The sequence below is a fragment of the Cryptomeria japonica genome, chromosome 5 (genome assembly GCF_030272615.1).
Source record: "Cryptomeria japonica chromosome 5, Sugi_1.0, whole genome shotgun sequence".
Classification (NCBI taxonomy): Eukaryota; Viridiplantae; Streptophyta; class Pinopsida; order Cupressales; family Cupressaceae; genus Cryptomeria; species Cryptomeria japonica.
Window position 1 is genome coordinate 72,464,898 of NC_081409.1, and position 20,518 is coordinate 72,485,415.

Here is a 20,518-nt window from a genome sequence, read left to right on the forward strand (position 1 = left end):
GCTCCTACAGACTTGGACAAGAATGTTGAAAATGATTGTAGAGCTAGAGAAGCCCTCTTGTGTGGGATAAATTGCAAAGGTTATGTGGGATAAATTGCAAACTCTAAAAGAAGGTGACCCTATTGTCAAAATTTCTAAACTTGATGGTTACTGGGTAAGATATGAGAACTTGAATATGGAAGATAATGAAAAAATTGCTACATTTATGGAAAGAGTAAATGAGATTGTCATGGGAATTAAATGTTGTGGAGGATCTCCGAGTGAAGATGAAATAGTTTCTAAAGTCTTGAGAGCCCTTCCACCAGCTTACAAGATGAAGGCAACTGTAATTAATAACAATGGAAAACACTTCAGTTAATAGAGACATTTTGATTGGGAAATTATCTGCTTCCGAGCTCGAAAAGTTTGGACCCTCTAGAGCTGCAAAATCTAAACCTGCTTTTCATGCATCATCATCTACTAATAAAAGTTATTGGAAAGCCTTATATGAAAAAGAATTGGAAGATATGAGGAAAGAGGATGAAGAATTTGAGCAACTTGAAGCCTTATTTTCTAGAAGAGTACCTAAAGGACCTACAGGAAGTAAGTATGAAGGAAAAGCACCTTTTAAATGTTTTGCATGTAATAAGATTGGTCATTTTGCATCTAGATGTCCTGAAAGGAATGCAAGATTTGAAGAAAGAGTTAAGAAATCATTTAAGCCTAATCAAAACAGATATAGATTCAAGAAAAATAAATAATGCTACATAGCGGATGAGGAAGGAGTAAGTGATGATTCGGAGGATGAACTGATAGAAGACTCTACTAGTGGATCTGGAAATGGAAAGGAATGGGTGTTCTATGCTTTAAAGAAAGATGAACCAGAACCAGCAATCAAGAATGAAGAAAAGGCCTTGATAGCAAAAGTTGAAGACAAGGATGAATGGGTAATTGATAGTGGACACTCACATTATATTACTGAAGATAAAATAAAGTTTTTGTCCCTAGAAGAATACAATGGTGGTCAAGTCAGATTTGGGGATGACAAAGCATGTATGATCAAAGGTAGAGGTATTATTTCTCTGGATGGAAAGAATAATACTGGTAATGTTTATTATGTAGAAGGTTTAAAGCATAATCTTTTAAGTGTTGGTCAATTAGTGGACAAGGGATTCCAACTTTAGTTTAAAGATAGAAAATGCAAAATCATTAACAAAACTAGTTTGGAGATTGCAACCAGTACTCAGACTAGAGGTAATATCTTTCACTTGAACACTAGTAATAAGACATGTTTGATTGCTCATATTGATGAGAGTTGGTTATGGCACAAGAGGTTGTGTCATGTTAATTTTGATTGTATTGTTAAGATCAGTTCAGCAAAGGTAGTTAGAACTTATTTTAAGAGCATACATGATAAATCTAATGATGTTCTTGATTTGATTCATACTGACTTATGTGGTCCAACAAGGACTAGAAGCTTTCAAGGTGATAGATACTTCATGCTGATAATTGTTGATTATTCTAGAATGATGTGGGTGACTTTTCTAAGGGAGAAGTCTAAAGCTTTTGAGAAATTAAAGATCTTTAAAGCAAAGGTGGAAACAAAAACTAGATTGAAAATCAAATTTATGAGATTAGATCAAGGAGGTGAGTTCACTTCTCATGAATTTAACAGTTATTGTGAGACAAGTGGAATTAGAAGACAATTATCTGCACCCTGAACTCCTCAGTTGAATGGAGTAGTGGAAAGGAAGAATAGAACCATTTTGGATGCAACAAGAATCATGATGATGGAAGCCAAATTGTCTCACATCTACTGTAGAGAAGCAGTGAGTACAATAATCTACACATTCAATGGAGTTTATATCAAAGGTGAAATCGGTAAGACTCCTTATGAATTATGTGTTTGGACATACACCCACTGTTAAATATTTCATAATTTTTGGAAGTAAATGTTATATCAATTTGTGATGATTCAATTGGGAAGTTTGATCCTAGATGTGATGAAGGGATATTTATTGGATATTCAAATCAATTTAGAGAAAAGCATATAGATGTTATAACAAAAGATTGCAGAAAATTATGGAGAGTGCAAATGTGAAAGTGGATGAGCAATATAGAGATCAATCTATATCATATGATAGGGAACCGACAGTGGAAATAATCATAACTGAGCCAACAATGCCTCAACTGATACAAGACATTGAGACAATTACACCAGTACAATAAAAAATTCAACCGTGACTGATGATCAGAACAGTGAACCTAAAGTTCAGAAGACACCAAGGTATGTAAGATTAAATCATTCTGAAGATTAAATCATTGGAGATAGGAACAAGGGAGTTATGACAAGAAGAAGACTGGCAAATGAAGAGGTATGTCTTATTTCTCAAATTTAACTGGCATTTGTTATTGAAGCTTGTAAAGATAAACATTGGTTAAAGGCTGTGGAAGATGAGTTAGATCAGATAGAGAAGAATAACACTTGGACTTTAGTTCCCCGACCTAAAAATAAGAATGTTATTGGAAATAAATGGGTTTTTAGAAATAAACTAAATGAGGATGGTCAAGTTGTAAGAAACAAGGCTAGATTAGTTTGTAAAGGATATTCTCAAATGGAAGGAATTGATTATGGTGAGACATTTGCACTTGTAGCTAGAATTGAAGCTGTTAGAACATTTCTTGCCTATGTAGCATATAAGAACTATAAGGTCTATCAAATGGATGTTAAATGTGCATTTTTGAATAGTGAACTTGAGGAAGAGGTATACATTGAGCACCCTAATGGATTTTCACTAACAGATGACAAAGATATGGTTTGCAGGTTAAGGAAAGCATTATATGTATTGAAACAAGCTCCTAGAGATTGGTATGCAAGGTTGGATAAATATCTTTTGAAGCTTGGTTTTACTAAAGGTAGTGGTGACAATAATTTATATTACAAGATCACTGCTGATGATATTCAGATTATTGAAGTATTTGTTGATGATATCATTTTTGGAGGTGAAGATAAATTGTGCATGGAACTCTCTAATAATAGGAAGAATGAATTTGAAATGTCCATGATTGGTGAGATGAGATTTTTCTTAGGTTTGCAGATTACTCAAAATGGAAAAGGCATTTTTATCTGTCAAACTAAGTATCTAAGGGAATTGTTGATGAAGTTTGGTATGGATAATCCAAACTGGTAAGTACTCCTATGGTGACAAGTGCAAATTTATCTATCAGAGACACATCTACAACGGTAAATTCGACAAGGTATAATTCTATGTTTGGTGGCTTGTTATGTCTAACTCAGACTAGACCGAATATTATGAATGCAGTAAGTATTGTTTCAAGATATCAAAGTAATCCTAAAGAAAATCATGAGTGTGCAGTAAAGAGGATATTTTGGTGCTTGCAAGGAACAACAGAATATGGCTTCTGGTATTCTAGAGATGATAACTTCACTTTATGTGCATATACAGATTCAGATTGGGCAGGAGATACTGATGATAGGAAGAGCACTTCTGGTAGAGATTTCTTTCTTGGAAAGAAATTGGTTTCATGAATCAGCAAAAAATAGTCATGCATTTATTTATCTACTGCAGAAGTTGAATATTATAGCAACAACTAATTGCACTCAAGTCTTGTGGATGAAGCAAATGTTGAAGGATATCAAGGTAAATTATAGTGAACCAGTAGTTATCTATTGTTATAACTCTACAGCTATTGACATGTGTAAGAATTCAAAATTTCACTCTAAGACTAAGAACATATCAATAAAATATAACTTTTTGAAGGACAAGGTGGGAGAAAAGGAAGTCAAATTCATTTATGTGAATAGTAAAGAACAGATTGTAGATATATTGACTAAACTGCTATCTAAGGAATCATTTGAGTATTTGAGAGATAGGTTAGGCATATCTACCCCTCCTGTAGAAACTTAATTGATGGAGCACACCATCAGTTCGATATGCATCATCCACTTTATCCTTTGCTCTGGGTTGATGTAGTGGTGCTACTACTTAGTGGTGGTAGTCAGCTTTGAGACTCACAAAATTTTGATATCTATGTCATAGCTTTGGCATTGATGTCAAAGAGGGAGAGTTATATGTGAAAAATAATGTTTATGAGATTCAGATAGGTTTCAGATTGAATTGCACTCCTCAGGGGGAGTTACTGGGATTTTTCATTTTTTCATTGTTATATCTTCTATGAGAAATGTTTGGCATTTCTTCGCACTTAGATGTTTTCTTTTTTACATATAGTGTTTCCATCAATGCCAAAGGGGGAGATTGTTGGCAATATGATGGAATTGATTATGTGTTGCATTGATGTTTTGTCATTGATGTCAACACTAGTTGTTATGATTGGTTATCGACAGACAGGTTTTGGTTACCGGTAAGGGTTAAGGTTTTACCGATAGAGATTTTACTGAGAATATTTGACATGATGCATAAGTGGTGTTGGTGCAACTTCTAGATGGAATTTAGGATGTAGAAGGTGATCCTTGATCATGCCTTGACTGATTGGTGACATCGCTTTGGTGTGTAAAATCTATTTAGGTCTGGTACCTATCTAGGTTATGGACCAATATCATGTTAACATTTTCTCTACACGTTACCGGGATGTTTTATGGATTAGTTAATGTTGTTTTGGTCTAAATCCGACATGGCATATCATTGTAATATGGATGTATGTAATGATCTTATTGTAATATCTTTTAGGTGTCCAACCTAATTAGTTTAGGCCTTAGGGTTTGTATAAATTGATGTAAGATCTTATTGTAGATCAAGGTGGCAATGGTCATGGTCATGGAATGAAATATCATATGCAAAGGAGATTTGGTTGATCATAGGTGGTCAAATTGGGTTTAAGTAAGAGGTCAAAGGCCTCCGGTATTGAGCTTAACCGGGACTGTAATTAGGAATGGTAGATGCTATCTCTAGAAGTTCATTCTTCTGAATTGTTGTCCAATTATATTGATGTGGTTATAACCTCTCTGTAGTCAGTGAGACTGCTTTGTAATGAGTAGTACGCTCTAGGTAGTGTGCCTTCCTGCATGTGCAGGCCCCTTATTGTATTACATACTTTCTGCAGAAGTATTATCTGATTGAGGGTAGGCTTCCCACCGTGATTTTTCCACGTATAAATCATGGTGTTATGTGGTATGGTTGCATTGTGTTAATTCTCTATTTCATTCTTAATTTTTATTGCATACCAGTATCTGTTTCTGTTATTCCGGTATTCAATGTTTAAGTGCTGCGGTTAAAGTTTATAAACTGATTTGATTGATATAATCTGTTGACAATTGATTCACCCCCCCTCTTAGTTGTCTACCGGTTATCTTAACAGGAGCTACTCCACAGGGGGAGCAAATTGATGTAGAACAGTGAAGTATGACACTGTATGTTATACTTTCACTTTGGCATTGTTGTCAAAGGGGGAGAAGAATTGTATGATTGATAGAGATAATAACTATAGCTAGTCCCAGTTGAAGACATGAAGATTTAGTTGAAGGAGAGTACATGGTAAAATCTAAACCAAGATTCCTATACCTATGTATGTGCATTACTTTCAATCATCACAATCAAGGGTATTGATATTTGTATTGCCATCAATGCCAAAGGGGGAGATTGTTGGCATTTGATTGAAGATTGCATTGATGTCAATTGTAACTGGTAATGATATTGTTATGATGTTGTTTTGCAACTGGTAGGTGAGCTAGTGAAGGAAATCGATATTACTCTAGAAGTAGTGAGATCAACCAGTAACCCTATATGTTGATGTGCCAAACCCTAACCGATGGAGCGTGGTGAATCGATTGTATTGATTTATGATCAAATAGTGAATTGGTAATGATTATGCCATGTATGCATGTTGTATGTGATAACTTTCAAGTGGTTTTGATGGTATGATGAAAGAAAAAGTATCCAGTCAACTACTGAGAGGGGGGGTGAATTAGTAGATAGAAAAAATGGTAATCGGTTGTCTGTTACAACAAATTAATAGTAAAAAACTTCTTCATTTCTCAATGCTTCCAGTTATCATGATTTATCAAAATAGTTAAGTAGTTAAGTGAATCAACCATGAAAACATAACCATAAAAACATTGACCACTTGACACAAATATTTTTGACGTGGAAACCAAAATAGGTAAAAACCACGGTGAGATGTGTTGGCATTTTGCATAGAGATTGCATTAATGATATGTTGTCATTGATGTCAATTGAACCGGTAAAAGGTATTCATGTTATTGTTGATATTGTTGTTTTTGATATTGGCTAGTAACCAATAAGAAGAGTGTTGTAGATGATGTTGTAACTGGTATGTAAAGTTTGTGAGTTGAACTGGTGTATCGGTGTAAAGGGTCAAACCTTTCTATGTAATGTAACCGGTAAACCCTATTAGCTATTAAACCCTAACCGATCAAGTTTGTTGGTTTATTATCTGATGAGTGCTAATGATGGAGACACATGTGATCATTGTATGAGGATAAATTCAAATTGGTTTGGCTCGTTTGCTTATTTTCTAGGGAAGTAGCAAAGTGAATTGCATTTAATACACAACATGCGATGAGTTACAAAGTCCAATGGAGCACTGATCATGGAGTGGGTGGATTTGTCTTGAAGAATGTGAACAGATTGTCATGATTTCTAATGGTAAAGATTGAACCGACTTGTTTGTAATCTCAAAGATGAGAATTACGTTTTTGTTGGGTTACCGACCTAATTGATTTCTATTTAAGGTTGATGAAGTTGTTTGTAAAGGTTGTTGGAGAGATTGGTAGAAAACCTGTTGAGTGTGTGGTTGCCCAGCCAGTGAATGGATCTGCATTTTTTAGTGAAGGCAGATTGAAGCTTAGAAGGATTTGATCAAGAAAATGTAGTGCTACTCAGACAGATCAAGAAAACCTATTGTTTTCTAACAATTACAACAAAAGTAAAATCCCTTAACCGGGTAAGCTCTAACAAGCTTGATTACTCATTAAATCCTCTAACAAGATGGTCCATTAGCTTGGATTCTTAAATCCTCCAGCGAGGTTACTCCTAACAGGGTATTGTGCTTCTAACAAGGCATATTTCTAAATCCCTTTACTGGGTGATTCCTAACTGGAATTAGTTCTTAACAAGACTTATTGTAAAGCTCTAACAGACTTTGGCTCCTAACAGGGCAAACTTCAAAAGAGTTCAGATAGCTATCCTTGTGAGTCTCATCATAGTGTGGTTTTTACCTATTTGGTTTTTCCACGTATAAAAATTTGTGTCAAGTGGTGAATGCTTTTGTGGTTGTGATCTTATTTGTTGATTTGGTTAATTTTTGATAAGGCATGTTAAGTAGAAGAATTGAGAGATGAATATGTTGAGTTAAGGTTAAGCATTGTTGATGTTTACAAGATTGAAGGTGTTTACTATTAAAAGTTGTCATAACAGTTAAACCGGTTAATGTCAAGTATTCCTAAGAATATTGATCTTGACTAAGATGTGTTTACTCTGTTTGACTGAGTTTGAGCTTGGGAACTTTGTATCCATTTTTCAATATAGTGATTCACCCCACCCTCTCAGTATTCTACCGAATACTTATTCTATCATCATACCATCAATTGGTATCAGAGCTATCCAAGTCCTCTTAATATAAAAGCCTAACAGCTTGAGGAAAAGATCTTGTAGATCATGATGATGAAAGAAGGTCTGGAGTTTAACAAAGATAACTATAGAATATGGAGTGATAGAATGAATATTTACATTAAGAGTCTTGGTAGTCAGTATTGGGATAAGATAGTAGATAAGTATACTACACCTACTGGACCCCTAACCGATGATCAGAAGAAAGAACAACAAGAAAATCACTAGGCATTAGAAGCTATTATCAGTGCCCTGTCTGATGTTGAATATGTAGATGTTCATGGTCTTGAAACTACATATGAAGTATGGAAGAAACTTGAAGATATCTATAGCGGTGATGAGCATGTCAAGATTGCTAAAGAAGAGAGTTTAAGAGGCAAGTTTGATGACATGGTAATGTCTGAAGGTGAGAACATCCAGTAGTATGGTCAAAGGATCAAAGAGATAGTTGGAGAGATAAAGAGTACAGGAGGGAAAGTGGAAGATGCCACAGTAATCAGTAAGGTACTGAGAACCCAACTACCAGTCTATGCTATCTAAGTTGCAGCTATTCAGGAGATAAAATCCATTGACAAGACAAAGGTAACTTTTGACTCTATTATTGGCAAACTTACTACTTTTGAACTAAATGGCTATGATGGTAGTGTACAGAAATCAGAATTTGCATTCAAAGCTTTTGTCTCTAACCCATCTATGAGAAGAAGTAGAGATACCGACAATAGCTATGAATCTAGATCCAGTAGAGATGCTGATGATGAAGACAACTTAGTGGAACTTGAAGCATTGTTGGCAAAATAACTGCCTAGAGGCACTGATAAATATAGAGGTAAGCTACCTTTAAAATGTTTTGCATGCAACAAGATTGGTCATATAGCAGCAAACTGCCCTAATGGTGAAAATGATTACAAGAGAGACAAATTTAAGATGTACAAGGGTAAAGGCAAGAGAGATTGTCTTGTATCTATTGATAGTGGTATTACTAATGATGATTTTGATGATGATGTTAGTGAAGATATTGTGTTTGTAGCAATTAAGGAAGAAGTATCAGATCAAAAGGCACTAGTATTCAGAATGGATAACTCTGATGATTGGATCATTGATAGTGGTTGTTCACATCACATGACCGGTGATCGGAGCAAATTTATTTCCCTAAAGGAATTTGATGGCGATTTTTCAGATTTGGCAATGACTCACCCTGTATGGTAAAAGATAAGTGATTTATTTCTCTTAATGGGAAGAGAAGCGTTGATGATGTCTATTGGGTTGAAGGCCTAAAGCACAATCTGTTAAGTGTGGCACAACTTAATGATAGAGGTTACCCATTGGAGTTCAGAAATGGTATATACAAAATCTTTGACAATAAAAGTGAATTAATTGCAACTGGGAAACAAACTAGAGGTAATCTATTTCATCTCAATCCTAAAGTTAGCAACTGTTTGATTGCAAAATTAGATGATAGTTGGCTTTAGCATAGGAGATTTTGTCATATAAATTTTGACAATATTATTAAAGTAGGCAAGTCTAAGACAGTAAGAGGTCTGCCTCAGCTAGACAAACTAGTTAATGCTCTTTGTAAAGAATGTCAACTAGGAAAGATGACTTCTTCAACTTTCAAGAGCAAGTCCTTCTCAGTAGAGAACTTGTTAGATTTGGTTCATACAGACCTATGGAGACCAATAAGAACAAGAAGCATTCAAGGTGATAGATACTTCATGATCTTCACTGATGATTGTTCAAGGATGATGTGGGTCACATTCTTGAAGGATAAGAATGAAGCTTTTGGAAAATTCAAGGCATTCAGAGCCTTAGGTGAGAAAGTGAGTGGCAAAAAGATAAAATGTCTAAGAATAGATCAAGGTAGTGAATTCACTTCTGTAGAGTTCACTAAATATTGTAATGATAATGGTATCAAGCGATAACTTTCTGCACGAAGGACACCACAATAGAATGGTATAGCAAAGAGAAACAATCGGTCAGTGGTTGAAGCTGCTAGAACTACGTTGATACAAGGAGGTGTATCAAAAACCATTTGGAAAAAAGTTGTAAGTACAACTACCTACACAATGAATAGATTTTTGGTAAAAAGAGGTAAGGACAAAACCCCATATGCGTACTGGTATGGGAGATCACCTAATGTTATCTATTTTAAAATTTTTGGTAGCAAATGTTTTATTAAAAGAGGTGACTACATAAGAAAGTTTGAAGCTAAGAGTGATGAAGGTATATTTCTCGGCTATTCCACCAAGAGTAAGGCCTATAAATGCTTCAACAACCAGACACAAAAAATTATTGAGAGTGTTGATGTTCGTGTAGATGAATGTCTTGAAATATTAGAAGGAACCAGTTCTGAGAAGAAGGATGAAGATCCTTGCATTTTGATTTTAGAACCTGAAACTCTTAAATCAGAAACCGGTAAAGAAAATCCTGATGTACTTGTTCAACCGGAACAAATAAATTCAGAGGAAGATGACAATGAAGAAGCTGAACCTAAAGAGAATGATCATGTTATTCCTAGGTATGTGAGACTGAATCACAGTCCTGAATAGATAATTGGGGATAAGGATGTTGGAGTACTAACTAGAAGGAGAATAAGAGAGAAATCTTGCATGATATCCACCTTTGAACCCAAAAATGCTAAGGAGGCATTTGGTGATCATCAATGGGTGAAAGCTATGGAGGAGGAGTTGGAAAAAAATGAGAAGAACAACACTTGGACCCTGGTACCCCGACTGATAAACAAGAATGTTATAGGTACTACTAAATGGGTATTCAGAAACAAGTTAAATGAAGATGGTGTTGTAGTTTGCAATAAGCCAAGATTAGTATGCAAAGGTTATGCGCAAGAAGAAGGAGAAGACTATGGAGAAAATTTTGCACTAGTAGCAAGACTGGAAGGTGTCAAGACACTACTTGCATTTGTAGCTCATAAGAAGTTCAAATTATACCAGATGGATGTCAAGTCTATTGGCAAATGCACACTCCAATGAGAAATTGTAGGTGATTAAAGGTATTGTCATTGATGGAAACCTTACAATCATATGATACCGGCAGACACCAACATTGGGAGAATCAACACCGACATACAGTTCACTGGCACCGAAAAGAAAGATTACCGACACCATGGCCAACAGGAATTTTGTATAAATGTATTTTGTATTTAATTGTAAAAACTTTTTAAAGCCAGCTTGGCAGATTGTAATATGACTCATATAAGTATAAGATCATTGTAGATCATTTAGAAGTAGAGAAGATGGAAGGATTATTATAGACCTAATATGCGAATTGTAAGACAGATTTTGGATAAGGGTTTATGAATATTGTAGAGCTTAAACCAGTACTGAACTTGGCATAGTAGATGCTGATCTAAAGTAGTACATGACATTGGATTTGTATAATCCATTTTTGTAAGTCAGTGAGACTTCTTTTGTAACTGAACAGTGAGCTCTAGGCACTTGGCCTTCCTGCATGTGCAGGCCCCTATTGTAAATAGTAATATTCCATTATTGGCCATTAAGAGAATATTGTGAGTCACAAATCTCACCGAGGTTTTTCCCACACCAGGTTTCCTCATTAAAATATTGTGTTATGGTGTGTCTTTCATGTTGTGGTTGTTATTCTTATTTACTACATTAATTTTGGTTTACCGGTACACAGTTTTGAGTTGCTTTTCATATTATAAGTTAAGAAGATTCTATCACCGGTCAGATACTGATTCACCCCCCCTCTCAGTATCTTTGGGAATCCTAACAAAGTCTTCATTCTTGAATGTGATACTAGAAGAAGAGGTTTATATAGAGCAACCTGATGGTAATGTATTGACAGATAAGGAGGACATGGTATGCAAATTTCATAAAGCTTTGTAAGGACTAAAGAAGGCACCCAGAGCATGGTATGAACAACTTCATACTCATTTGATGAAGATAGGCTTTGCTAGAACCAATGATGACAACAAAATTTATCTCAAGTCTTAAGGAGATGATATACTGGTCAATGAAGTATTTGTAGATGACATTATATTTGGAGGAAATGATGACATGAGTAATTGTTTTGAAGATGAAATGAAGAATGAATTTGAGATGTCATTAGTAGGGGAAATAAAAAAATGCAAGGCTTATAGATACAACAGATGAAGAATGGTATTTTCATTACTCAATCCAAGTATGTGAAGGGCGTTTTAAAGACTTTTGGTATGAGTGACTGTAAACCAGTTGGAACTCCAATGGTTACAGGTTGTAAATTGTCCAAACAAGATGCATCTAAGTCTGTAGATGAAAAGGAATTCAGGTTAATGATTGGCAAACTACACTATGTTGTTCAGAGGCGACCAAATATTGCCCATGTAGTTGGTATTGTGGCTAGATTTCAGAGGAATCCAAAGGAGGCACATCTGATGGCTACTAAGAGAATCTTTAGATATCTGAAAGGTACTGTTGATTATGGATTATGGTATCCATATGGTGGAGATTTTGACTTGAAGGCATACACAGATGCTGATTGGGAAAGAAATATTGATGAACGGAAGAGTACTACCAGTGGAGCATTCTTTCTAGGAGGAAGGCTAGTCTCATGGAGTAGTAAAAAATATAGTTGCACTTCACAATCTACTACTGAAGCTGAATATGTAGCAGCTTATATGAATTGCACACAAGCTATGTGGATAAGGCACATTTTCAAAGGTTTGAAGATAAAAATCTCAGAACCTATAAATATTTTGTGTGATAATACAAGTGCAATAAAAATTTCTAAAAATCCTATTTTGCACACAAGGACTAAACATATTGAATTGAAATATCACTTCTTGAGGGAAAAAGTTCAAAGTAAAGATGTTATCTTGGAGCATGTTTCTACCAAGGAGCACCTTGCAGATATCTTTACCAAACCTCTGCCTAAGACCACTTTTGAGTATCTTAGAAGTCAATTGGGGGTTGTCCCTCTTCATGAAGTCAGTTGAACATGATGCTGATTGCATTAGTCCCTAAATTACCTGTAGAATCTTATATGGATTGATGAAGGAGTGGATGTATTCCACAGGGGGAGCATCAAGTTGCAGAATGATGATGATGTACAGTGAGAGCAGAATTACATGTTTTACTTTCACTTTAGCATTGCTGAAAAAGGAGGAGAAGAATTAAGTGATTGAGAAAAAGAATTATGTGTCTAATAAGGTGAATAATTGGTAATGTAAACCGGGATTCCTACTCACCAGCAGCAGGCTGAAGACACACAAAGCAAGGTGAATACTTGGTAATGTAAACCAGGATTCCTATTCACCAATCTTAGCAACAATCAAAGGCATTGATATTTGTATTGCCATCAATGCCAAAGGGGGAGATTGTTGGCATTTTGAGTTTATTGGCATTTTGCATAGAGATTGCATTAATGATATGTTGTCACTGATGTCAATTAAACCAGTAAAAGGTATTCATGTTATTCCTGATATTGTTGTTTTTGATATTGGCTAGTAACAAGTAAGAAGAGAGTTGTAGATGATGTTGTAATCGGTATGTAAAGTTTGTGAGTTAAACCGGTGAACCGGTGTAAAGGGTCAAACCTGTCTATGTAATGTAACCGGTAAACCCTATCAACTGTTAAACCCTAACTGATCAAGTTTGTTGGTTTATTATCTAATGAGCAGTAATGATCGAGACACATGTGATCATTGTATGAGGATAAATTCAAATTGGTTTGGCGTGTTTGCTTATTTTCTAGGGAAGGAGCAAAGTGGATTACATTTAATGCACAACGTGTGATGAGTTACAAAATCTAATGGAGTGGTTGGAATTGTCTTAAAGAATGTGAACAGATTGTCATGATTTCTAATGGTCAAGATTGAACCGACTTGTTTGTAATCTCAATGATGAGAATTAGATTTTTTTGGGGTTACTGACCTAATTCATTTCTATTTAAGGTCGATGAAGTTATTTGTAAAGGTTGTTGGAAAGATTGGTAGAAAACCTATTAAGTGTGTGGTTGCCCAACCAGTGAATGTATCTACATTTTTGACTCAAGGCAGCTTGAAGCTTAGAAGGATTTGATCAAGCAAATGTAGTGCTACTCAGACAGATCAAGAAAACCTGTTGTTTTCTAACAATTATAGCAAAAGTAAAATCCCTTAACTGGGTAAGCTCTAACAAGCTTGGTTACTCATTAAATCCTCTAACAAGGTGGTCCATTAGCTTGGATTCTTAAATCCTCCAATGAGGTTACTCCTAATAGGGTATTATGGTTCTAACAAGCCATATTTCTAAATCCCTTAGCTGGGTGATTCCTAACTGGAATTAGTTCTTAACCTAACTCATTGTAAAGCTCTAATAGGCTTTGGCTCCTAATAGGGTGAATGTCAAAAGAGTTTAGATAGCTATCCTTGTTAGTCCCATTGCGTCGTGGTTTTTACATATTTGGGTTTTCCACGTATAAACATTTGTGTCAAGTGGTGAATGCTTTTGTGGTTGTGATCTTATTTATTGATTTGGTTAATTTCAGATAAGGCATGTTAAGTAGAAGCATTGAGAGATGAATATGTTGAGTTAAGATTAAGAATTGTTGATGTTTACAAGATTGAAGGTATTTACTATTAAAAGTTGTCATAATAGTTAAACCGATTAATGTCAAGTATTCCTAAGAATATTGATCTTGACTGAGATATGTTTACTTTGTTTGACTAAGTTTGAGCTTGGGAACTTTGTATCAGTTTTTCAATATATTGATTCATCCCCCCCCTCTCAGTATTCTACTAGATATTTATTCTTTCATCATACCATCAAGATGAGACTTACAAGATAACTATCCGAACTCTTTTGAAGTTTGCCCTATTAGGAGCCTAGCCTATTATAGCTTTACAAAAAGTCCTATTAAGAACTGATCTTGTTAGGAATCACCCGGTTAAGGGATTGACTATAAATTCCTTGTTAGAAGAAATACCTTATAAGGAGTAACCTTGGTAGAGGATTTGAAAATCCAGTCTAATGGACCACCTTGTTAGAGGATTTGAATAACACCAAGCTTATTAGAGCTTACTCGGTTAGGGGATTTTAATTTTGCTCTAATTGTTAGAAAACAATAGGAGTTTGCTGATCTGTTTGAATAAAACTACACTTGCTTGATCAGATCCATTTCATGCTCCTATCTGCCTTTACTCAAACTGTAGATACATCATCCGGTTTGGCAACCACTCACTCAATTGAACTGTGTCTATCTCTTTGCCAACTCTATATAACTAAACAACTTCATCAACCTTATAAACAAATCAATCAGGTCAGTAACACAACAAAAACCTAACTCTCATCGAGATTACAAACAAATTGGTTCAAGTATGATTGTTGGATTATATAGCAATCTTTGCACATCAATCAGGAAAACCTTGATAGCTCCTTGATCACCACTTCATTGAACTTAGTAACTCATCACACACTTTGCATTAGATGGAATACATTTTCTCATTCCCTAGACAAAAACCTTTACAACAACTCGCTAAAATCTTTTGGAATTGTCTTCATACAATAATCATGCATGTCATCATCATTACTGCTCATCATCAGATCATAAACCAATATAAGCAATTAACCAAACATAATCGGTTAGGGTTTATAAAAAACAACAGGTAGGGTTTACCGGTTACAACAATAGATAAGGTTTACACCAGTTACCGGTTCACTCCACAATTTCTTCCTATCAGTTACAGTAACAATATTACAACAATATCAACAATATCATTACCAGTTTATTGATATCAATGACAACATAACATATCATTAATGCAATCTTCATGCAAATGCCAACAATCTCCCCCATTGGCATTGATGGCAATACAAATATCAATACCATTGATTGTTGCGTGATTGCGAATAGGAATCCTGGTTTACATTACCAAGTATTCACCATGCTCTCTATGTCTTCAGCTTGTCGCTGGTTATCCTTCCCATAATCACATAATTTTTCTCCCCCTTTGACAGCAATGCCCAATTGAAATTAAAACATGTAATATCAAATTTCACTATGCATTGTCAACAATCTGCAACTTGATGCTCCCCCTATGGAATACATCCAGTTCTACACCAATCCTTCTATAAAATTCTGCAAGTAGCTCCAAGACTTATGTAATCTACATCATACTTAACTAACTTCTAAGATACTAAAAAGTAGTCTTAGGTAGAGGTTTAGTAAAAATATCTGCAAGCTACTCCTTGGTAGAAACATGCTCCAAGATCACATCTTTACACTATACATTTTCCCCCAAGAAATGATACTTCAGTTCAATATGCTTGGTTCGTGCGTGCAAAAAAGGGTTCTTGTAAATATTTATGGCACTTGTATTATCACATAAAATCTTTATAGGTTCTGAAATCTTCCTCTTAAAACCTTCCAAAGTGTGCCTCATCCATATAGCCTATGTACAATTCATGTAAGATGCAACATACTCAACTTCAGCAGTAGACTGTGAAGTAAAACTCTGCTTCTTACTACTCCAAGAAACAAGTCTTCCTCTAAGAAAAAATGCTCCATTGGTTGTGCTTTTCCGGTCATCAACATTTCTTGCCCAATCTGCATCTGTGTACACCTTCAAGTCAAAATTTCTTCCATATGGATACCATAACCCATAATCAATAGTACCTTTCAAGTATCTAAATATTATTTTGGTTGCTATCAGATGTGTTTCCTTAGGATTCTTCTAGAATCTAGAAACTATGCCAACTGCATGAGTTATATCCGGTCTACTGTGAACAACATAGTGCAATTTTCTAATCATTGACTTGTATTCCTTCTCATCAACAAATTTGGACTCATCTTCCTTAGACAACTTACAACCTGTAACCATAGGTGTCCCAACTGGTTTACAGTCACTCATGCCAAATGTCTTCAAGACCTCTTTCACATACTTAGACTGTGTGATGAAAATACCATTCTTCATTTGTTGTATTTGCAAGCCTATAAATTTTTTTATTTCCCCCACTAAAGATATTTCAAACTCATTTTTCATTTCATATGCAAAACTATTTCTCATGTCATCATTACCTCCAAATATGATATCATCAACAAATACTTCACTGACTAGTATTTTATCTCCTTCAAATTTGAGATATATGTTACTATCATCACTAGTTCTTAGAAAGCCTATCTTCATCAGATGTGTATGAAGCCTTTCATGCCATGCTCTTAGTTCCTGCTTTAATCCATATAAATCTTTATACAATCTACATACCATGTCTTTCTTATCAGTCAGAGTATAACCATCTGGTTGTTCAATATATACTTCTTCTTCAAGTATCCCATTCAAAAATGTTGATTTAACATCCATCTGGTATACCTTGAATTTCTTGTGTGTTGCAAATGCAAGTAGAGTCCTGACACCTTCCAGTCTTGCCACTGGTGCAAAAGTTTCACCACAATCTTCTCCTTCCTCTTGTGCATAGCCTTTGTAAACCAACCTAGCTTTGTTGCAAACTACAACACCATATTCATTCAACTTATTCTTGAAAACCCACTTTGTTCCTATCACATTTTTATTTACTAGTCGAGGTACCAGGGTCCATGTGTTGTTCTTCTCAATTTAATCTAATTCCTCCTTGATAGATTTAACCCAATGATCATCACCAAATGCTTCCCTAGCAGTTCTTGGCTCAACAATGGAGATCATGCAAGAATTCTCTCTAATTCTTCTTTTGGTTAGTACTCCAACATCCTTATCCCCAATAATCTGTTGAGGATTGTGATTCAGTCTCACATATCTTGGAACAACATGATCATTATCTTTAGGTTCAACTTCTTCATTATCATCACATTCTTCTGAATCTATCTATTCCGGTTGAATTGGTACATCAATATTTTCTTTGCCGGTTTTAGATTTCACAGGTTTTGGTTCCAAAACCAAAATGCAAGGATCTTCATCTGTTTTCTCTAAATTGGTTTCTTCCGAGACTTTAGGAATTTCATCCACTCAAACATCAACACCCTCAACAATTCTCTATGATCGGTTGTTAAAACACGTGTAGGCCTTACTCTTGGTGGAATAGCCAAGAAATATACCTTCATTATTTTTAGCGTCAAATTTTCTAATATAATCACCTCTCTTAATAAAACATTTTCTTCCAAATATTCTGAAGTAACTAACATTAGGTGATCTACCATACCAATATTCATAAGGAGTCTTGTCCTTACCTCTCTTTACTAGAATCCGGTTCATAGTGTAGACAGTTGTGCTGACAAATTCTCTCCAAAAAACTTTTGCTACACCTCCTTGCATCAACATTGTCTTAGAAGCTTCAACAACTGACCGGTTGTTTCTCTCTGTGATACCATTCTGTTGTGGTGTCCTCGGTGTAGAAAGTTGTCGCTTGATACCATTTTCTTCACAATAGCTAGTGAATTATTCATAAGTAAATTCATCGCCATGATCTATCCTCTGACACTTTATCTTCTTACCACTCTCTTTCTCAGCTAAGGCCTTGAATACCTTGAACTTACCAAAAGTTTTAGTCTTATCCTTCAAGAATGTGACCCACATCATCCTTGAACAATCATCAGTGAAGATCATAAGATATTTGTCACCTTGAATACTTTTTATTCTTATTGGTCCACAAAGATCTGTATGAACCAAATCTAGCAAATGTTCCTTTGAAAAAGATTTGCTCTTGAAAGTTGAGGATGTCATGTTTCCCAACTAAGATTATTTGCACAGAGCATTAATCGGTTTGTCTAGCTAAGGCAAACCTCTCACTATCTTGGACTTACTCACTTTAACAATGTTATCAAAGTTTATATGAAAAAATCTTCTATGCCAAAGCCAACTATCATCTATCTTTGCAATTAAACAGTTGCTAACTTTAGGATTAAGATGAAACAACTTACCTTTAGTTTGCTTCCTGGTTGCAATCAGTTCACCTTTGTTGTTGTAGATTTTGCACATAATATTTTGAAATTCCAATGGGTATCCTCTGTCATTGAGTTGTGCCACACTCAAAAGATTGTGCTTTAGACCTTCAATGCAATAGACATCATTTGCACTACTCTTTCCTTTAAGATAAATAGTTCCCTTACCTTTAACCATCCAAGGTGAGTCATTACCAAATCTTACAACTCTGCCATCAAATTCCTTCAGAGAAAGAAATTTTCTTCAATCAACGGTCATGTGATGTGAACAACCTCTATCAATGATCCAATCATCAGAGTTATCCATCCTAGATACTAATGCCTTCTGGTCTGACATCTCTTTTTTAATGGCTACAAACATAATGTCTTCATTAGCATCACCATCAGATTCTTCATCAGTGATACCACCATCAACAACAATAAGACAATCTCTTTTGCCTTTACCCTTGTACTTCTTGAATTTCTCTTGTTTGTGTTCATTATCACCATTACGACAGTTAGCAGCAATGTGTCCAATCTTGTTGCATGCAAAATATTTCAAAGGTAATTTACCTCTATATTTACCTGTACCTCAAGGCAACCACTTGGCCAACAATGCTTCAAGCTCAACTAAACTGTCTTCATCATCGGCTTCTCTGTTGGATCTGGATTCATAACTGTGACTGGTATCTCTACTTTTCCTCACAGATGGGTTAGAAACAAAAGCTCTAAATGTAGACTCATATTTATGTACACTACCATCATAACCATTTAATTCAAAAGCAGTAAGCTTGCCAATGATGGAGTCAAGAGTTACCTTAGTTTTGTCAATGGACTTCAGCTCCTGAATAGCTGCAACTCAGATAGCATAGGCCAGTAGTAGGGTTCTTAGTACCTTACTGATCACTATGGATTACACTTTACCTCCTAGACTCTTAATTTCAACGACTATCTCTTTTATCCTTTGACCATATTGTTGGATATTCTCACCTTTAGCCATCCATATGTCATCAAATTTTCCTCTCAGACTCTCCTCTTTAGCAATCTTAACATGTTCATCACCGCTATAAATCTCTTAAAGTTTTTTCCATACCTCATATGTAGTTTCAAGACCATGAACATCTGCATACTCTGCATCAAACAAAGAACTGATGATTTTATTATTGCTCTTTCTTCTAATCATCAGTCAACATCCCAGTAGGTGCAACATACTTAGTATCAACATGTTCCCAATATTGACTTCCCAAACTCTTGATATAAATTTTAATTATGTCACTCCATATCCTATGGTTCTCTCTATTAAACTTCAGACCTTCCTTATTCATCATGATCTGCAAATCTTTACCTCAAGCTATTAGGCATAGAACTTAGAGGACCTGAAATTCTTTGATACAAATTGATGGTATGATGAAAGAATAAGTATATGGTCAACTACTAAGAGGGGGGGAGGGGGGGTGAATCAGTAGATAGAAAAACTAATATAAACTTCACCAATCAATCTCTCAAAGTAAACTTAGAACTAACAATATAATGTTGGCAATATTGCATTATAACAGACAATGAAATATTGTTGGCATTTCATAAGGATATTGAGAAGGTTGTTGATGATTATGGATATAACTGATTAAAGATGTTTTACTATCTTGATATTATTATTTTGTCATTGATGTCAAGAAATTGATTTTCTAATTCAGTATGATGTTGCCATATCTTCAGAAGTATGATATGAAGATTATAAAGATGTCGGTAAGAGACACAGGAAAGAATATGATGAATAAGGTATTCAATGGGCAACTACTACCAAGTCAGACAATGATGAGATCATGATGTTTTAGATTGTTTTAACATCATACATATGTTGTAAATTGTAAAGGTTAATACTATACTACGTTATCAAGCAAAGAACCTAGTCAGTAAACCCTAAGGTTATCGCTATCGGTTAATGAAGGCAGAATGTCTACTGAGTGAAAGTTTAGTATTCACCGAGTTGTTACCGAGTTGTAACCGAGCTATAACAGAATGCATTAAATATTTACATGTGGTATTTAATGAAGTAAGCTGATGAGCTGGAGTGGATTAAATGATTG